General features: G+C 40.2%; 1 long non-coding RNA gene across 1 annotated transcript in view; it reads left to right on the plus strand.

Annotated features, from left to right (window-relative positions):
• The window catches only part of LOC139283067 (uncharacterized), a 70077-nt gene extending 51992 nt beyond the window's left edge, over positions 1-18085 (plus strand). Inside the window, exon 3 of the long non-coding RNA XR_011597312.1 lies at positions 18063-18085. This is a non-coding gene — a long non-coding RNA (uncharacterized lncRNA). The remainder of the gene's footprint in view (positions 1-18062) is intronic.
• The last annotated feature ends 29 nt before the right edge of the window (positions 18086-18114 follow it).

Here is an 18114-nt window from a genome sequence, read left to right on the forward strand (position 1 = left end):
TATTATAGTAGTTACATAGTTACATTTGTGTATTCTCCAGTGGTGTTTGTGTGTAATTGTAGTAGTAGTCGGTCTCTCTGGCATGGGTAAATAGAAAAGTGTGCCAGCAGTGTAAACTTTCCAGATTTTGCCAGAAGGCACCATCATGACGTGCATTTCTTTTCTGTAGTTTTCTCCTCCTTCTGTCTCTCGTGCTCATCTTCAAAGTAAGTTTTCTGTAAGAGAGTGGGCGTTTGCACTGGGCCATCAACAGGAAATTCCAGCCGTGGAGTGTGGGGGTAGGGGATGGCTGAGAGAGAAGTGAGGAAGATCAGGAGTTTGTTTGGCACCCAAAGGTCTCTGACTGGTTTGGTCTGCATGAGAGCTCCCTCTGGACCGTTGAATGGGAAACCTAAAACAACATCTTCAATACTATTTTTGCATCAGCTCTCTCTTTAACTGTATTTTGCGTGTTGTTTTTTTTATATTTTAACCTCAGCGCTCTCCTTAACTTTGGTTTGCGTGTTGTTGTTTTGCTATAATTACCCCTCCATCATACTTAGTGTAATTTATTTGCCTCCCGTCATTTTCCACAGAACACGCTTCGGTTATTTGTGCTCAAATTCTGTTCAGCTTCATCATTGTTGCTGAGATGACTAAGCTCTTTTACCCACCTATGTTCTTAGGTTTCTAAGTACTTAGAAACTCCAGATATTATGTTCACAGACATTCTCAGTAACCAAGGTTTTTGTCCATTATGAGGGATGCAGATATTATGCAGTTTACCGAATTGATAGCAGACCATGTTGATGATCTATCTGTAATCATTATCAATTTATATTATACAAAATCCATGTTTTTCCTCAATGGAGCATTTAAAACATTTACTTGAGTGATTTTTGCAGCACGACCCAGATAAATTACGTGTTTGAATCATAATTTAAGTGAACAGCTTGATTTTATGAACTAATAAACACAAAATAATGCTGCTCACGTGTGCCTTCAACAAATGTCTATACAATATTCAAAAGATCAAACATGGTCTGTTGTTTTTACAGGCTTTATTGGTGGACATAAAGTAGAGGAGATTAACCACGCAGGCCAGACGTAGCACTTAAAGCCTAACAATATTCTTGTTGTATCAATGAAGAGGGCTGTAGCCAAGAGCAAGTGCCTGTTATCAAGAGGAAACATAAAATGGGCTAAACTGATCTCTTGACAGCACACTTCAGTCTTACTGGATTTATTTTACTCCACTTGAGAAAACCAGCTGCCCCGGAGGAACCAATGTCCTCAGGATGCGCAAATACTGAATCTATGACATTTCCATTCCACCAGTAGATAAGATGTTGCTTAGAAGGTCTTTAACTTCTGTTTCAACAGTGTCTGAAGCTTGTTGTTACGAGCCTGGCTCAAGGCAAACTAGATGAAGGAAGAAATCAAAGGTGGATAAACCAAATTTTAGGTTTTATTTATAAGTAAATAAAATAAAAGAATACATGAAGTGTTGTGGACAGAGTCTGCTGGCTGAGAGAGAGAGTGTGGATGAAGAGCCTTTTGTAGGTGGATCAGGTGCCACAGATTGGATAGGAGGAGTCAGTTGATTGGGAGCTTCCTTTCAGAAGCCAAGTACACAAAAAACTACATTGGTCATAAGAGTTGTGTAAACGCTGCTTGTCCCCAAAGACGTAACATTGGTATCATAGCAGCTGCAGCAGTACAGCCTGATGCCTGTTATGACGTCTGCTGTGCTGCTTTCTTCGCTGCACTGGAAGCTGCTGTGAGACTTTGGAGCTGGTAGTACTGTGTTAGCATGAGCCTTAGGACAGCTAGGACAGAATGCAACTCAGCTGGGACTTCCATAGTGTTACTTTGTTGTGCCTCACTCATCAGCCATACAGTGCTGCGCCTCAAGTGCACTACATAATCCATTCATACATGAGTGGCAAAATAAAGATATCACACAGAGCAAGGCAGCACACACCTGTAACAGCATCTCACACCCCTACTTGCTTTGCCTAGTACTACAACAAAACCACATGATGTTTTCTGATTGATACTCCACACATCTCATCTCCTACATTGTTAGTTCAAATATTTTTTAACGTGAAATATAGATTATGGATTATTCACTAACATCCCTAATCTGTATTGATAAATGTTATGGTGTCAGCACTCTTAAGGGGAATATGGCCATCGTTCTTATCATAAATGGCAGCTAATTTCCCAGATATGTAGTGTTTTCATCTATGCATGTTCCAGATATAGCATAATATACATTTGCTGTAAAAGCTGGATTATCATATATGTTTTGTTTAAGGACACAGAAACAGAGCTTGCCACCAAGCAACCAATTGATGCTGACCGTATATGACATTATCATTAAAGGACTACATTGGTGCTTAAATTCCTATCAAAAGTTTTCTATCGAGTAATGGCCTCATGAAATAGGGAATTGAAAAGGGAAATGGCCCAGGCAGTGAAAACCACTGCTGTTTTCTATTAATAAATGATTCTCCCCTTTTCTACTTTTTTATTGTAATATTTCCTTTTCCCTCCCTTGTCTTCTCTCCTCTCACATGAAAACAGTTTGTGTTACCTCTGCGGTAGGGCTGCACAGGGTTATGGGTTAAAGCTTTAATTGCCTAAATTGCACACATATGTTGATAGCTGTTGTCTGGAAGTGTGTGTGTGTGTGTGTGTGTGTTTGTGCAGGCTCAGATGCTAAGAAGTGATACCTTGTGAACACCGGAAGAACAATTCCCTCAGGGCAGTGCCTCTTTCAATTATTGCAGTTTCCAGTTAGGACGAAGACGGAGAGCCAGTACGCACACACACACATACGCACTTAGACACGCACACTTAGACACACACACACTCATACTAGGAGATAAACAGATGCTAATTCAAAACTGCTTGCAAACTGGTTGTGTTGTGCTGCTTGGCTTAAGAGTTAGGTCTAGTTGCCAAATAGAAAAGAGCCGTAGTAGTAATAGTCTGTTGATCACGTTGCTGGTTTGGGGTCATAAGAATTTGCCTGTTTATACTGCAGGTCAAGGGATATTATATGTGTTCTCCACTTCCACTACTCCCTAGCTGGTTTGTCATTATGTGGCCAAACTTATAGGCGAGGCTGTAGGGCAGGGGTATTCCACTAAAATTCGAAGAGGTCCAGTTAGAGAAAATGTCCTCAAGCAAAGGTCCGGAAAATCATAATGTCTAACTTGCATTGTGATTTAGTGTGATATATATTGAAGTAGCCTAGCAGTTGTATCAACGTCTGCCTGTAATCAACAACTGACTGTCAAATTAAATAAAGACAGTACAATTCAAAAATATTTTGACAATATTTAGTAGATGTAGATATGTATAATGTTCTTCTCTAATTAACTAAAAGAAGGGCTACATTTAAAAATAAAACAGAGAAAATAAATAAAATAGCTTTTGAAAAATCGTGCATCTTAAAAAGAAGTGCTTAATTTTAGAAAAACAAAATAAAGTGTAGCAGCAGCTTGAGTTTCCCTTTTTCTTTAACTGTTTCACATCTTAACAGTCTCAACCAATTTCACAATGAATAATGTGTCTTCTCTCCCTCCCGCTCGCTCGTCTCTCCGTCTTCTTTCCCTGTATCATTAACTCGTCTTATCATCTGTCACTCGCCTCTCACCTCTCTCGTCTATCTGTATTCAGAGTCGCAATGTTTAAGCGCCTGGAATGCACAGATTTGATTGGCTGAGTAGCATCACGTGGGCTGGTGTAACTCCTATGCAATTGGTCTGTGAGTTTCTTGAACCGCTAAACCAGTGCCATAAAGACTAGAAAAGCTGCGCCGGTTTAAATAGAAGCGCTCCGTCAAAATTTAAAATCCCTTAATTTCTTGATTATAGGTCCGGGTCCGTATAGGACGCCGTCTGGGTCCAGACTCGGACCGCGGTCCGCCTGTTAGTGACCCATGGTGTAGGCGAACATAGAATTGAGCCTTTATCTCCATTTGACTAGAGAGTCCTGCGATGTGTGGCCACAGCAAGCATGTGTCCCTCCAAGCTATGTTGCTCTTTTAGTGGACAGAGTATATTTTAGGTTGATGCCATGGATGCTCTAAGCCAGGGGTGCCCAATACGTCGATCGCAAAGGTAGTGTGGGTAGATCGCATGGCATTAAAAAAATAGACATCAGCTTATCATCCATCCTCACTATGAAATGTGTCACTTGATTGACATACAGGGCAGCCAGTCTGACATCTGATCTTTTCTGACACATGGGTCACCACGCATGCGCGTACAAGTGCGCCAAGTGCGGCAAAATGCATCCCTGGCTGATTCCATTCAGTGCAAGTCATCAGAGTAAGGTAATGACAAAAAATGTACAGAGTTATATTGTGCAATATGGGTTCATGCAGTTATGCAAGGTACACCAACATATATTGTACATATCAAGAATACTCAATATATTTATAAATAAATATATGTTTTGCATTTTTATAGTAGGTAGATCATTTTGACTTGGTCATTTTATAAGTAGCTCACATGCTGAAAAAGTGTGTGCACCCCTGCTCTAAGCCAACAGTGTTGTAACTTGCCACACACTACTTTGGTTTAAATGGAATCACAATTTTCTAGCCTAGAATCAAGATCTTAGTTGTAGACAGCAGTTTGAGGCAGTATTGTTAACTTTCAGTTATAAAAGCATTATCTCTATTTGAAATGGCAGGATTTGCTGCTTCTCTTTGACATATAATAGTAAGTAACTTGGGGTTTTGGACTTTTGGTCAGACAAAACAATGTCTGTCCACGATGTCACTTTGGGCTCTGTGAAACATTTTTTCCATTTCATAGACCAAACGATTAATCCAATAATCTAAAGAATTGGCTGATTAATCAGTAGTGAAAATAATTGGTAGTAGTAGCCCTACTACAGTATTTACAATTACATGGTCAGTCTTGTGTTTACCCCATTTGGTTAAATGTTCTGGGGGTTTTTGCCAGGAAAAACAATAATTAAACTTTTTCTTTTTTCATTTAACATCATACATGACAGAGTTTTGCACCAATTTATTGTTGGAGATTTCAGAGCATTCTTTATTCTCCAGTCTCAGTGAAAGTGAGGTGTCCTGAGGTGTCCCGAACAACACTTGCTCAAACCACTAATTGGAGCCTTTCTGTCAAATTTGATGAGTTTATTGATTGTTCCATTATGAATGACTGTGGCCTGCCACAGACCCTATGGGGTTAGTTGTTAGTTTGTCTGCCTACCTGAGGTTAAGCTTAGGGCTTGTTTGACTTAGGCTAGCTACAATACTGAGGATTGTTTCATGGTGCAACAGTGTATTTGGATATGCATTGAATGCATGGCAGCAATGGGTGTTTGTGTGTGTAACAATGGGTTGCAGATGCCTACAACTATTTTGGAATTTAAGTTTGACCTCAGTTATAGTTGTATCATACCCTGACCTGAGGGCAAGAACATCTGCAGTGTTGTTATTAACGTTGTATCTCCAGTAGTGGAGAACAGCCTCGCTGCGATGACATCTTATGTGAATTGATATTTTTTCTCCCACCCCTAATGTCTGATTTGTCTAATACCTGTGACTCACTCAACTCCTTACATAGTTTTAGGTGACTAATATTGTGTAGTGACCAGCCTAACAATTACCAACAAGTTAGACTAATGGATAATAACAGAATAGTTATGTCTCCTCTTTAAAAATGTTTAATTTAGTTACTTTGACTTATGATATTGTGTAAAAGTGCATTGCAGTGTAATGGAATGCAGAATTTCATGTACCCTTTTATAAGTTATTTAGTCCAACTTGGTCAAACTTGCAGTAAGTGTTTACATTTGTTGACACCACAGTGACACTGCTGTTACTAGTACAACTGCACAGCCAACACAACCCTGAAGTGTTTCTCCTGGTAAAGATTTCAGGGACAGGAAACGCATGATCATAGTTCTGATCATTTTCATTTAAAGCTATTGCTGGCAATAGGATGTTGAAAAATACGGCACCCAAAGATTCTTGCCACCTCTGAATAAATGAAGTGAAAACAGTGCATCTGAGTCTTGGTAGATTAGTGAGCTTGTGCTTTAGTTGGTGACACTGTGTCGTTCAAGAAAGAATCAGAAGCTTTTTTTAATTGAACCTTTATTGTGTGTTGGACATCAGAAACTTAACTGGATCTTGTCTCCAGGATTCGTCTGCACAGCTTGATGGAGACATGGTCTCAAGGAGAATAATTTCAGAGCTTGCCCAAGACTTTCAGTGGCCCCACACTTTTCGGTTTCTGTACTCGCATGCAAATGCGTACACAAACACACCATGAAAAATCAGCATGTGCTTATTCTTATTAAGAATATGGACATGTGTATTTTCTTATTAAATATATGCACATGCCCTCACCACAGCCTCAGTCTGGCATCAGTTCCCTGCCCCCTCTTTAAGCAGGCACCGCCCCAGCCCTCAGCTGGCTGTGCTCTGCAGTAGCAGGCCTTTCATCCCTCCATCCTTCTATCCCTCCATCCGGCCCTGCCCAGTGATTTATAATTCATCTGGGATCCTGCCTCCCTCCACCCCTCTGCACCAGGACAGCATTAACATTCTGTTTGGTCCCCAGCTACGCTGCACCCACGTGCCCATGTTGTGTGTGTCTAAGGAATGATTCCGAGGCCTAGCCAGTGAGGCTCCATTTGGGAATGGCTGCTGTTGTAGCTGTTTGTGTTCGTTCTGTTCTGGCTCTGCCTGCATTCCTCTGTCATTGTAGGGATCAGGTTGCTTGTCTGGCTGTCTGTCTGCTACTGGTCTCTGCTGTTGGTTCTCCTTCTCCTCTATCTTCATATGTGCCAAGTCAGCTGCCTATCCCACCTTCTGGTCCCTGTGTAATAATAGAAAGCAGTGCAGAAGAATGTTTGCGAAAGCTCAGGATTTTTTTCACCAGTACTTCAAGTTTCTTCCTAACATGGGACACCTATTCCCACTAGCATAAAGTAGACCCAAATTATGAATTTCAGACACAGGGTTTCTACACATCACCACGGCTAAAGATGAACTTATTCCACTTGGAGCTTTGGGGCACCAGTCCAAATTTACAAACACAAAATAAATCAACATTCAGCACAACACATCTATACTTTTTTCATCTTACCCAAACTAATAAATAGACATTTTGTTTTTTAGTATTTTTACTCTCATTTGTTTCTTGTATTGTTTTCTACATTTCTTTCATATTATCAGTGTCTAGATTCTTCCATATTTTTGAAACTGTGAGTTAAATGTCATATTTGAAGTTGATTTGATTTGCAAAAAGAAATGGCATTAGACATTTACTTAGTATGAATGTTATTATTTTCTAGCTCATTGGCATTTTCATACGCTCAAACCTATGGATAAATAAGTAAAAGTACTTGAGTGCAACACACACCATCAGGCTGCATGTATCTAATGCTCAAGTTTTTGGTGGTAGCTGTCCTGAAGCATTTAACCTTTTCCTGAGTAATTTAACCCTCCTCTACCAGTGTGAAAGAGCTTATGTCTGCAGGTCTTGTTCTCACACGAGGACACTGACGGGGGACAGAAAGGGGCAGAGGCTGAAAAAGAAAAACCCTTATGTTTACAGGTTAGCTGCCACATTGGGTCAGTGCATTTTAACAAGTATTTCAAAGTAGCATTCTCTATTTAAATCACCATCAGTCATGAATTTTGGAGTAACTGGAGGTTCATCTTGCGTTTTGATGGTGGGACTGGGATTATGGATAGTGCCTACTAATCGACTTTTTCATGTGCAGTTCATGAAGAACAGGTTTATCCACAATACAAAAGTGTTTGTACACTGAGACATCAGGCAAAATACTGATTTACTTATTTCAAAAGGACAGTCTCTGCTTCCACCATTTCTGATTTTCCAGTGAGACAATGTTTTCAGAGTGAGTGAATTTAAAGATTAATGGGTACCCCCCACCCACCTCCATGGCGGTTATTGCAAAAGTCTATGGTTGTGATGTGAATACTTTTTTTCTTTGTTGTTGTTGTCATCTAGCTCCTGTTCCTTTTTTGGAGGTTGAATGTGTTTTATTCCAAATCGCTTTAGACGAATACTTCTGCCATACTTTGTGGCAAGAAAATGAGCATGACTCAAATGTTGAAATTAGTAGAAAGCAGAAGAAACAAAAGTAAACTAAGAAGGTTGTAATGAAGCAAGTAGATAAAATAGAAGTCATGCAGAGCAGAGCAGCCTGCTGAGAGCCTGATCATATCATTTAAACAGACCTTCTTTAACTATAATGTACAAGAACAAACAATGCCTGGTGCAAGAGATAAAGAAGGTGTGATGAGTCCGTTGTAGCCATGTGCTGGCCTACAACGGACTTAATATGACACTAATTTTTAACCAAAACTTTCAGAATTGCATCATGATACAGTCTGCTTCAAAAGTGGGATGCTTTTTAGAAGATGGCCGTTTTTACATGACTGTGTGTGTGTTTGTGAAACATTATGATGCTCATCTGTGGAAAGGTCATATCCACCCTCTGTGCCTCTCCTCCCTTGCCTCTCTCGCTCTGTTCATTATCCATCCAGGCTTTCTCCCTCTGCTCCGCATTTATTTTTACCTCCTCACGTAATCCTTAATTAATGTAGATCCAGTCACCGTGCCTCACATTCTACTACCATACACACTTACTTGTACACATACACACTCACTCATTCATGTTCTCTCAAGCAAGCACACAGCACACACACATGCAATCATTTATCTTCTTTGTTGGTCTCTTACAGGAGCATAATGATGTAGATCACACACATCTTAACACATTGCACACTTTACAATAATAAGCAGGTGGGCTGGCCTCATTGCTCAGTGAGCTAAAGCACATACCACACAACCATCATGTCCTGGGTTCAAATCTGGACTGGGATCATCTTCCTCATTCCCCAGCTGTTCTAAATGGTCCAAAACAAAAATAATAAACAGAAGAGACTCTGTTTATTGTGACCTTTTTTTTATAGACACACATTTTAAAGGAAAGCAGAATAAATATCCCTTTAACTTATCAATACAGATTTAGAAAAAGACATTTCAGAATGTGTGCAGGTACTGGAAGTCGGTAGTTGCCATATTTACTATCAATGTTTCATGAAAGACTTGATTCTGATTTATTTTTTTTTATATGAAAGCTTCATGACAGTTTGTTCGTTACAGTCCTGACTATGATTTCCTCACCTCTGTTATTCAGTAATACACCAACTTTGAGTCACAGGAGATTAATTAACCTTTTTTTATTTCTACACAGATGTGAAGTTTGTTTGTTTTTTGATAGAAGTGAAAACAAATCTTGACAAAGCGTTCTAAATTAAAACCAAATTGGCTTTTACACCAACAGTAAATCCTCATTTATTTCTTTGTTGTTGAATGGAGATCACCTATGTTGAGTGATTTATTTGAAAGCTCTGGTGTCATCACTCTACTGACAGCTAACGCAACCTGCCACAGTTGTACTTCAGTGGACCTACACCATTTGGTTGGCCTACACCAAATGCTATGCTGTATGAGGAATGGGACAACACTTCAAGCTGTGGTGTTAACCCCTGGTGCTGGCTCTGATGTTTTAAATTAGGTCTAGACTTAGTACACTCATGTTGGTTATCTGTGTATGAATATGAGAGTTGCATGGTTGTCTCTTCCTGTTTCATTTGAATCTGTGTATCTTATGTTGTTTATCTTCAGAGTATATCCATGTTGTTACTCTAGCTCTGTGAAGCACATTGTGTTTCTATCTGTATGGAATTTGTTGCACAGCAGTTTGACTTGTCTTGACCACTCATCTACAGATGACTGATGAGCTATTTGCAGGGTTGGGTATTGTTTTAATTCTGTCTACACAATTCTGCATATCAGATCAGGTTTATATTGAATCTTACCTCCAATACTTACTTATTGAAATGTTTATAACTGAGATCTTACCTGGCATGTTCAGGAATAAGAGGATGATTTGATCTTCATTCAAATCATAAGTGTTTCCAAAATAGCCATGTCTGCAGTGTCACTATCTGTCATGTTTTTTTGTCGGCCACAGAAACATTTCAACCATTTTTATTGGAAAATAGTTTTCAGCTTTGTTGTAAGGTGATTTATTCACAAGTTTAGTTGATGTAGCAATGGTCAAGGCCTGTTACTTTGCCAGAGATGTATTCTTTATTCAGGCACTCACATCCTTGATCCTTTTTTATGTATTGTCAGACATGCCACACAGCTTAGTTGAATAATGTGGGATTCTGTAATTGCCACATTCTCATTTGATGTGCTGGCCACAATATCAACCTGTCAGAAATCTTCTGCTGGTGCCCCTATATTTTGTAATTATGTTTCATTAACCTGCAATGTAAATGTTGAATGTTCTGCATGTTGTAAGCAACAACACATTGGATGCTTTGTTTTTTTACATTCCTGCTACGCTGGAGCAAAATGTTTCATCATGTTTGAGATACTTTTTCATCACAGTAGGTTTTTTTACATCTTGTGTTATGTTTGACAAATTCTGACTGCAAGCAATGGCAGTTAGCACATACTGTACTGTACCAGCACACTGGCTGCAGTCATTTTATGGCAAGGTTAAGTCATATTCATCAGTAATGTTTTTCCTCAAATTATTTGATAAAATAATCCTATTTTGAAAGATGTCTACTCTGTCCTGACACTGATCCATTCAACACACGCTGTGGAAGTGTGACTTTGATTTTGAACTTTGTATAGGTCAGAAGTAGACCAGCATCTAAGGTAGAAATGTTGCAACTGATCTGAACTGTTTTGACTTGTAAGCCTGGTGTCCAAATGTTCTGCAAGCCAGAAATATTGGACATATTAGGCTAATTGTTAATATTATCAATGGCTGATACACAATGGTTTGTGCATTTTTGACCAGTAGATAAACTCAACAGATGAACTTGGATCTGTAATGATTTTAAAAGGGCAAAGACTACATGGCATGAATTACTGTAAATAAGCGATGTCTACCTGATAAAATATTAAGTACTCATGCTGGCTCTTAAAAATTTGTATCTGTACAGAACTGTTTCTGTCTTGAGATCTAAATTCAGTGAGTTGCTCTGTGTGGGTGTAGCTTAAGGGTAAGGCTGGAAGTGGCTAGCCATCTAGCTGCTTCACACTTGCTGCTACACACACACACACACACACAGACTTAGCCTGTGCCAAACAATTTGGAATCATTACAGTATTAGGCAAGAAGAAATGGTGATGTTGAATTGAAAATAACAAATCACCCCTTAAATAATATATAGATCCTGCATGGGAAGATGGGTCTACCAAACATACAGCTGTTCTTTCCATCAGTCCTGCTTACCAACCATACAGCCAGGGTTGTTGGACATGTGAAAATAAGGCAAAGCTAACCAGAGAACTGGAGAAAATACAGTGGTTTCAGCTAATGTTTGAAGTGCTATTTTTGTTGTTGTTTGTTGTCGTGGTGGTAGTTCTGCAACCATAGATTGATTATATTGACAGAAAGTGTGTTCACTACAGTCAGTCAGGAATAGCTTTACTGCACAACCTCAGTGTCATTGTCCGGACTATTTAGCAATGTACAAACATTCATGCAAATTGACTATAGACAACAGCTGCTTTCGTAGCTGTGTTAGAAATGACATTTGTCAGCACGCACAAGTGTGTGAATGGGTGAAACAGCTCTATTTGGTCAGACGGTGATCTAAAGGTCAGAAAGTGATTGAATTTTCATTGCTTGAGGTTGATATGCAGAGGCACTCTTCTATCAATAGGTTCCCTCTCTCCGTTCACGGCTCTTTCACTAGCTTCTCTGATAGGCCTGCATCTGTCTCATCCCTGAGTTGCTAGGCAACAGCCTTTCTGTGTGTGTGCGTGTGTGTGCTCACACGTTGCTGTGGCAATGTCAGGCTTTTGCCTGTGAGAGAGGAGAGAGGGATGTTGAGAATAGAGAGAAAGGCAGATGAGAGAGAAGTACTCAGAGAGGAGAGGGGGAAGAAATGAGAATGAGTCAGAGCACTGATGAAGCTGAGGGATTGGAGAGGAGAGAGCCAAAAAGCACTAGATTGTTTCTGGCCTTTCCTGCAGCCTAGCTGCATATATATACAGGCCTGCCACTATCTTAGCGAGGTCACTGGCAAAGACGGCATGATTTACCAGACTGGCAGGCAGGCAGGCTGCAAGCACTGAGCTGTTATTGGATGGAACAGAGAGGTGTAAGGGAGAGTGAACGTGCTCAGAATAGAAAATCAGACCAAGTGATTGGATTCCTCCCCACATCTCACTCCTCTCTTGCTCTCTGGCTCACTCTACTCCTAGAGCCTTATGGATAATAGGACCACTCCCACTCACTCACATTTCAAATATTTTTTGTCATTTCCAGATGCCCTTGTGTATCACCTGCTGCTCGTATCGACATTTAACCATGAGACCTTTCATTAAGTAGGAAAAGAAATGAAAGATTGAGATCTAATACTGTTAACCCAAAAACTTGTTTGGTGAAAATGCAAACTAGTTCTCAGAACATAGCGCATCGAATATGTAGGCTGGCATACTAAACCCATATATTCTTCAAAAACAAGCTCATGCAGAAGCTTGGTCTCCACCCTCAAGAAGTACAGGTAATCACTATTCTTTGATACAACACTCTGCACACAGTAGTTCTACTTCTTTCTTAGCTCCTTTTGTAAGCACACAGTTCTGTTCTAGCTTTCTTTCATCTCAGCGCTTGTATATGTATTAGCACATTTGTGTGTGTGCGTTCATGTGTCGGTCTCTTCTTTCTCTACACAGGTTTATAATGAAGTGAATAGGCCCAGGTCAGGGACTGAGCAGCTAAGCTGGGCTCTGGTTGCCAGGATACAGCAGCCGAGCCCGGCTGGCTTTATTTGCACACCAAACAGGCTGGCTAGCTAGCTGCTGCTGCTGCTGCTGCTGTTGTTGCTGCTGTCCTTCTATAGATCATTTTCCTGCATGGCATGTCAATAGACTGCCACAGGCACTGCAGGGTACACACATGCACAAACTAGGGCTAGATGATATGGTACAATTGTAATATCTTAATAACCAGAAGACTCTAGGAGGTCAAACTGGACATTTTCAGATATTTCATAAACGTGAAAAAAGAAATGTTATTGCTTTGTGTCGTTAAATTCGACAACAAAATACTGCATCAGAATCACAATTAATAAGAAATTATATCCTTCAATATAATTTCTAAATTATTGATCATGAATGATGATTGTTATATGAATGAAAGATATATTTTATTATCACAAACACGGAGGCCTCTGGCAAGGTGTGGATAACGGTTTTAATGGTTTGAGTTATGGTGAGAAATATCAGTTTGGAGTGAGAAAGGTTGGGCCAAAAAGTCATTTTGCATTTGATGTGTAATTAGAATGAAGATAAGTGAGGGAAAACAGGGGACACAGCAACAGATGACACTTGACCATTGAAAGCATGGTCCAGTCACCATAACTAAAATCACATGGATAACCTCGTGGGAGATTTGAGGCAAAGAGCGGTAAGGCAATGTGACATCCATGTTGAAGCAAAGTTGCAAATTTTACCACCTTCCCTAAAACCTTTAATAATGTGCAACAGTGAGTGATGCTGAATCAAAACACAGCAAGCTGTGTCAGCATCTGTGGCCCCAACAGGATTAGTGCTATATGTTTTTAGCCTTTTGGTTTAAGGGACTTGAAAGACCTTGGCCTAAGCAGAACACTGTTGTGTGCAGAATGTGAAAACATTACTCCGAACAACATTTACCTTTAAATGCCACTGAACAGGTCTGTATTTTTATTTTTAGCATTAGCCATGAAGCCAAAATGTTACTGCAATGTTAGATGAGATGAATGTTCATTAACTTATTTTTCTATTTGACAGGTACATATTTGTTTATTTGAGAGACAAGTGCACTTGCATCATTTGTCCAAAAAAAGGTTATGTAATTGTAAACCTCTATAAAGTATATTTAAAATGTACAAACTTAAAACAAATGTTTGTATATGAATATCTCAGTACAGTTGCAGGCTCCTAATTGATTTTGACTGTGTTGCTGCAGCAAACAAATCACTTTCAAAGGGATTAAAGTCCTGCCTCAGAAAAGAAGAAGCTTTTGTGACTCATAAACATCTCTGGTATGAGGATACTTTGACCTATATAACATTTGCTTCACCATTGATGTTACTGCGTGTAAGCCGTAGCATATCTGTTAACCAACACCGAGATATCAGTTGACTGACTGCCAGGGAGTGTGCTGCTGATTTGTATCTGATTGTGCAATAGGCAATGGGGTTTGTGCACACATCACAACACACTCAAACACGAGCACAGACAGAGAGCAACATGCCCATCCCCGTATGCAGCTGCTGTGTTGTTCAGCTGTCAGTGTGGAAAATTTGAGGTGTGTTTCTGTGTGTACAATGAGAGTCGTGAGTTAGGAGTGGCATGGGGTTGGAGCAAACAACTACTTTTCATCTCTGCACCTGCACCATCACTTCTTCTCAGCTGTGGGTATGCGTGTGTGTGTTTACACCTTTGTGTTTTCCCAATGCTGTATTTTATTTCCCCGTATGTAATCAAGACTGCATTTTGTAGCAGAATTGCTTGCAATGCTATAAATTGGTGTGGTAGAAGTTGGTCCATGTGCCTTCCCGATTTGAGGTTATAGCTTTGTACATTTTTAGTGCAGCATGAGTCTGGAACTAAATTAGCATTTTTATTTTACAAACCTAATGCTTTGCACTTCCATGAAGACACGCTAGGTCTTATATTGTGGGCTGTCACACCTTAATACATATAGTATGTGTACATCCCAGGATTTTACACTATACAGTAACATTATTTTTGAAGTATGTACAGGTACAATAATATACATTCCCATGCTTTAAAAGGAATACCTCCACAGCTGCATGCACTATTATTGAACATGTCTGCATTTAGACCTGTTCATAGTTTTCAAGGACTAAGATGGCATCATTTAATCGCTCTGGAGGCCACTGCTCATTAGCTACTACCAGCGGCAGAGTGGGCTGGACATATGACATATTGCTCAGAAATGGTTTTAACTGGAGTAATATTTGTTCTTAATCGAATGGCTAGTGCTCATTTTGCATGACAGTTTCACCAGTTGTGGTGTTGTTAAGACACAGACAAGATGTGATTTAGATTTTAGCCTGTCAGTTTTCAAATCACTACACATTGTCAGTCTTTAAGTGAGCCTTAATATTATGTTTCGAAAAAATCAACAAACTGGTACTATAACATCCCTATGTAAGTATGCTTGTGGTGTGTGTCAGTGCATCTCTGAGTGTGCACACAGTATGCTGCAATATGCTGAAGTGTTGGCCTCTATCTGACCGCAGAGGGAGTGGCTCAGAGGATAGAGAGGATGCTAGACGAGAGAGAAAAGGAATGGAGGACCTGGAAAGAAAGGTGTGTGTGTGTGTGTGTGTGTGTGTGTGTGTGTGTGTGTGTTTTTTTATGCAAGGGAGAAAGAAGGGACGGATAGTAGTACTGGCAGGTCCTGTCCTTCATTTGGAAGAGATTGCTTCTCTGGCTCACCTCTCACCGCTTCTTTCTGCAGTCATCATCTCCATGGCCAAGTCTAACTTGGCTGACGTCATGTATAAAACATTAAAATTCAACAGTGCTGCCCCCTTTTTTTCTGGTGTCAGGGCATGAATATTATTAGCAGAAACAACTGTCAGCAGACAATCACCAATAGACAATAGAAATTATTACTTATATTGATATCTTATATCTACAAATCATATCCAGTAGTTAATATTAATCTCTTTTATGTATTAAGTCATTGGAAATCTCCACAAGTGCATTAAGTTCCTTTTATAGCACTAAAACTTGACTGAGGGTCCTTAGTTTTTTCATATGGTGGATTTTAAGAAATAGGAATGCTGGCCTAGAACGTTCGGCAACACTGTGTAACCTCCCTCATGACCTATCACTTATATTGTTGAATGTGTTTAAATAAACCCAACCTAGCAAGTACATGCCTAGCAATAGCTTTTGCAGTTATTGGCAAGCTAGCAATGTTTGGTTTCCATTATGCAATACCTTGTAAAGGCAAAAATGAAATTTAGTAGACTGTTAATCAAACTGCTGAACAATCTCGATATTTTTCAATAAAGGGTTATAAAAGGTGCACAAAAGCACCACCATTAACATGTGAGGTGTTTTTCCAACCTGATTTGCTACATGCATAATCCAAAGCATGGTGTCCTACACTGCACAAACTGGTTTACAGTGGTTTGATCAGACACAGTGCTGCTTGACTTCATCACAAAACATATGATATTCTTTTCTATTGTAGAGAAAGTGTTCTTATACTGGCTGTTAATTTAGTACAATATTAAAAAGACTCACACCCTCATACACACAAATACATACTACAACTGTTAAGTGGCAACAACACTTCACTGAGTGAAACACACTCGCACAGTTAGCAGATGTTATGTATCTTCTGATTGGTATGGAATCGCAAAGGAAATGAGGCCTGTGGTTTTGAACAGGGTTTTCTCTCCCTGTGTGTGCCTTTGTGTAACTGCTTGCTTGCAAACATCATTTTCCTGTATTTCACATGTCAGCGAAATGTTCTGTTGCTATAAGCGCCCATCATAGTAGTCCCAAAATAGTGCAGAGATTATTGTTCTAGAAGCCCAGCTGACCTAGTTTGAGAGGTGTGTGTGTTGCTCCAAGGTTTGTTTATTTCTGAGAGTAGTCGACCTTCCTGCCACTTTGTTCGGTGTGGTGAGAGGTGGGAGTTTAGGGGAGGTTGGAGCGAGTGCCTAGCAGTAGCAAAGAGGTAGTAACAATGAGCCAGAGGAGAGAGGAAAGGGGCTATGGTTTGCTGTGTCTCTCATGTCTCGCTTTCCATACACCAGTAAAAGGGGAGCAGCACATCCTCTGTAGCTCTGTGCCTCTCTGGTTGGCTGGTTGGCTGTCTTGACTTGACTGACTTGACTGGAGGGATATAAATAGCAGTCTTTGAATAGGATAACTGCAGAGGGAAGGGAAGGAGGGTGGGGGTGGGGTAGGGGAGTGGAGATGGAAGTGGCGCCAGGGAAGATAGGAGTGCCAGTGTCTCGGAGTAGAGAAACAAATGATACAGCCATGGTCTCATCTGTTCAGTCACTCAGTCAGTCACAAGGATGATCATACTTGGACGCACTCAGAAGAAAAAGTGCATTATGGAGAAGAGAATTGAGGGATGGAACATATGATTAATTCATGGCCCTGTGAAGCAGAAGGCCCCTCTTCCTCAAGGAAGGCAGTGGATAGTAATGCACATGTTGTTGTTGTGTATTTGCACAAAGGGCAAAGTACACAATGAGAACACGGAACCCATTAAACAGTACAGAACTCTCTGTTCTATAAGTTCATGATAAAACCAATGGCTCATACAAGGTAGTTTTCTACTTGTTGCGATAAGAAAGCTATGGTCCATCTTCTTAACTGACTATGGTAGGGATGCCATGAATTAGGGCAGGGTAAAGCCCACAATTACAAGGGATGGCTCGCTATGGCTGTAAGTAGCTGTTTGGGTTTTTGTTGGGACGTGCCAGTCACGTTCCTGAAGACATTCCTCAGCTGTTCTTAGCTTTCTCTGTATCCCACAACACTGGTGTTATGCAATATCTCACATGGTCTGCCCTGTTGTCATTCCTAAATTCCAGCAATGACTGGTTTAGTCGTAGTATGGTTGGTATGAATAGTGTGCCTGTTGATTTGGGGGTTGTAGTGTCATATGCTTTTAAATTAGCAGAGATTAACAAACATGTTTTAAGGTATTTGGCCAGACCTTGCTTGCTCTTTGGGTTCAGCTTGGAGAACAGATAAGCTTTTTGCCTGCCACAGCTGCAATCCAGCCTGCTGTCCTCCCTCTCAACAGCTCTTCCTCCAGAGCAGGGGTCTAATGTTTGAAAATAGAGTGCTTGGTGTATCGCTAATGGCTGTATTGTCTGGCAGTGTGTAAATGTGTTTTCAAAGAAACGTAGTGGCCAGTTGCTAACCTCCCCCACCATCTCTTTTTTTTCTCTCTCTTTGTTCCAGACGGTTGATGACGATGCAATGGCAGCGTGAATGAAGCTTGGCGTGGGGAGAG

The sequence above is a fragment of the Enoplosus armatus genome, chromosome 1, assembly GCF_043641665.1.
Source record: "Enoplosus armatus isolate fEnoArm2 chromosome 1, fEnoArm2.hap1, whole genome shotgun sequence".
Lineage (NCBI taxonomy): Eukaryota > Metazoa > Chordata > Actinopteri > Centrarchiformes > Enoplosidae > Enoplosus > Enoplosus armatus.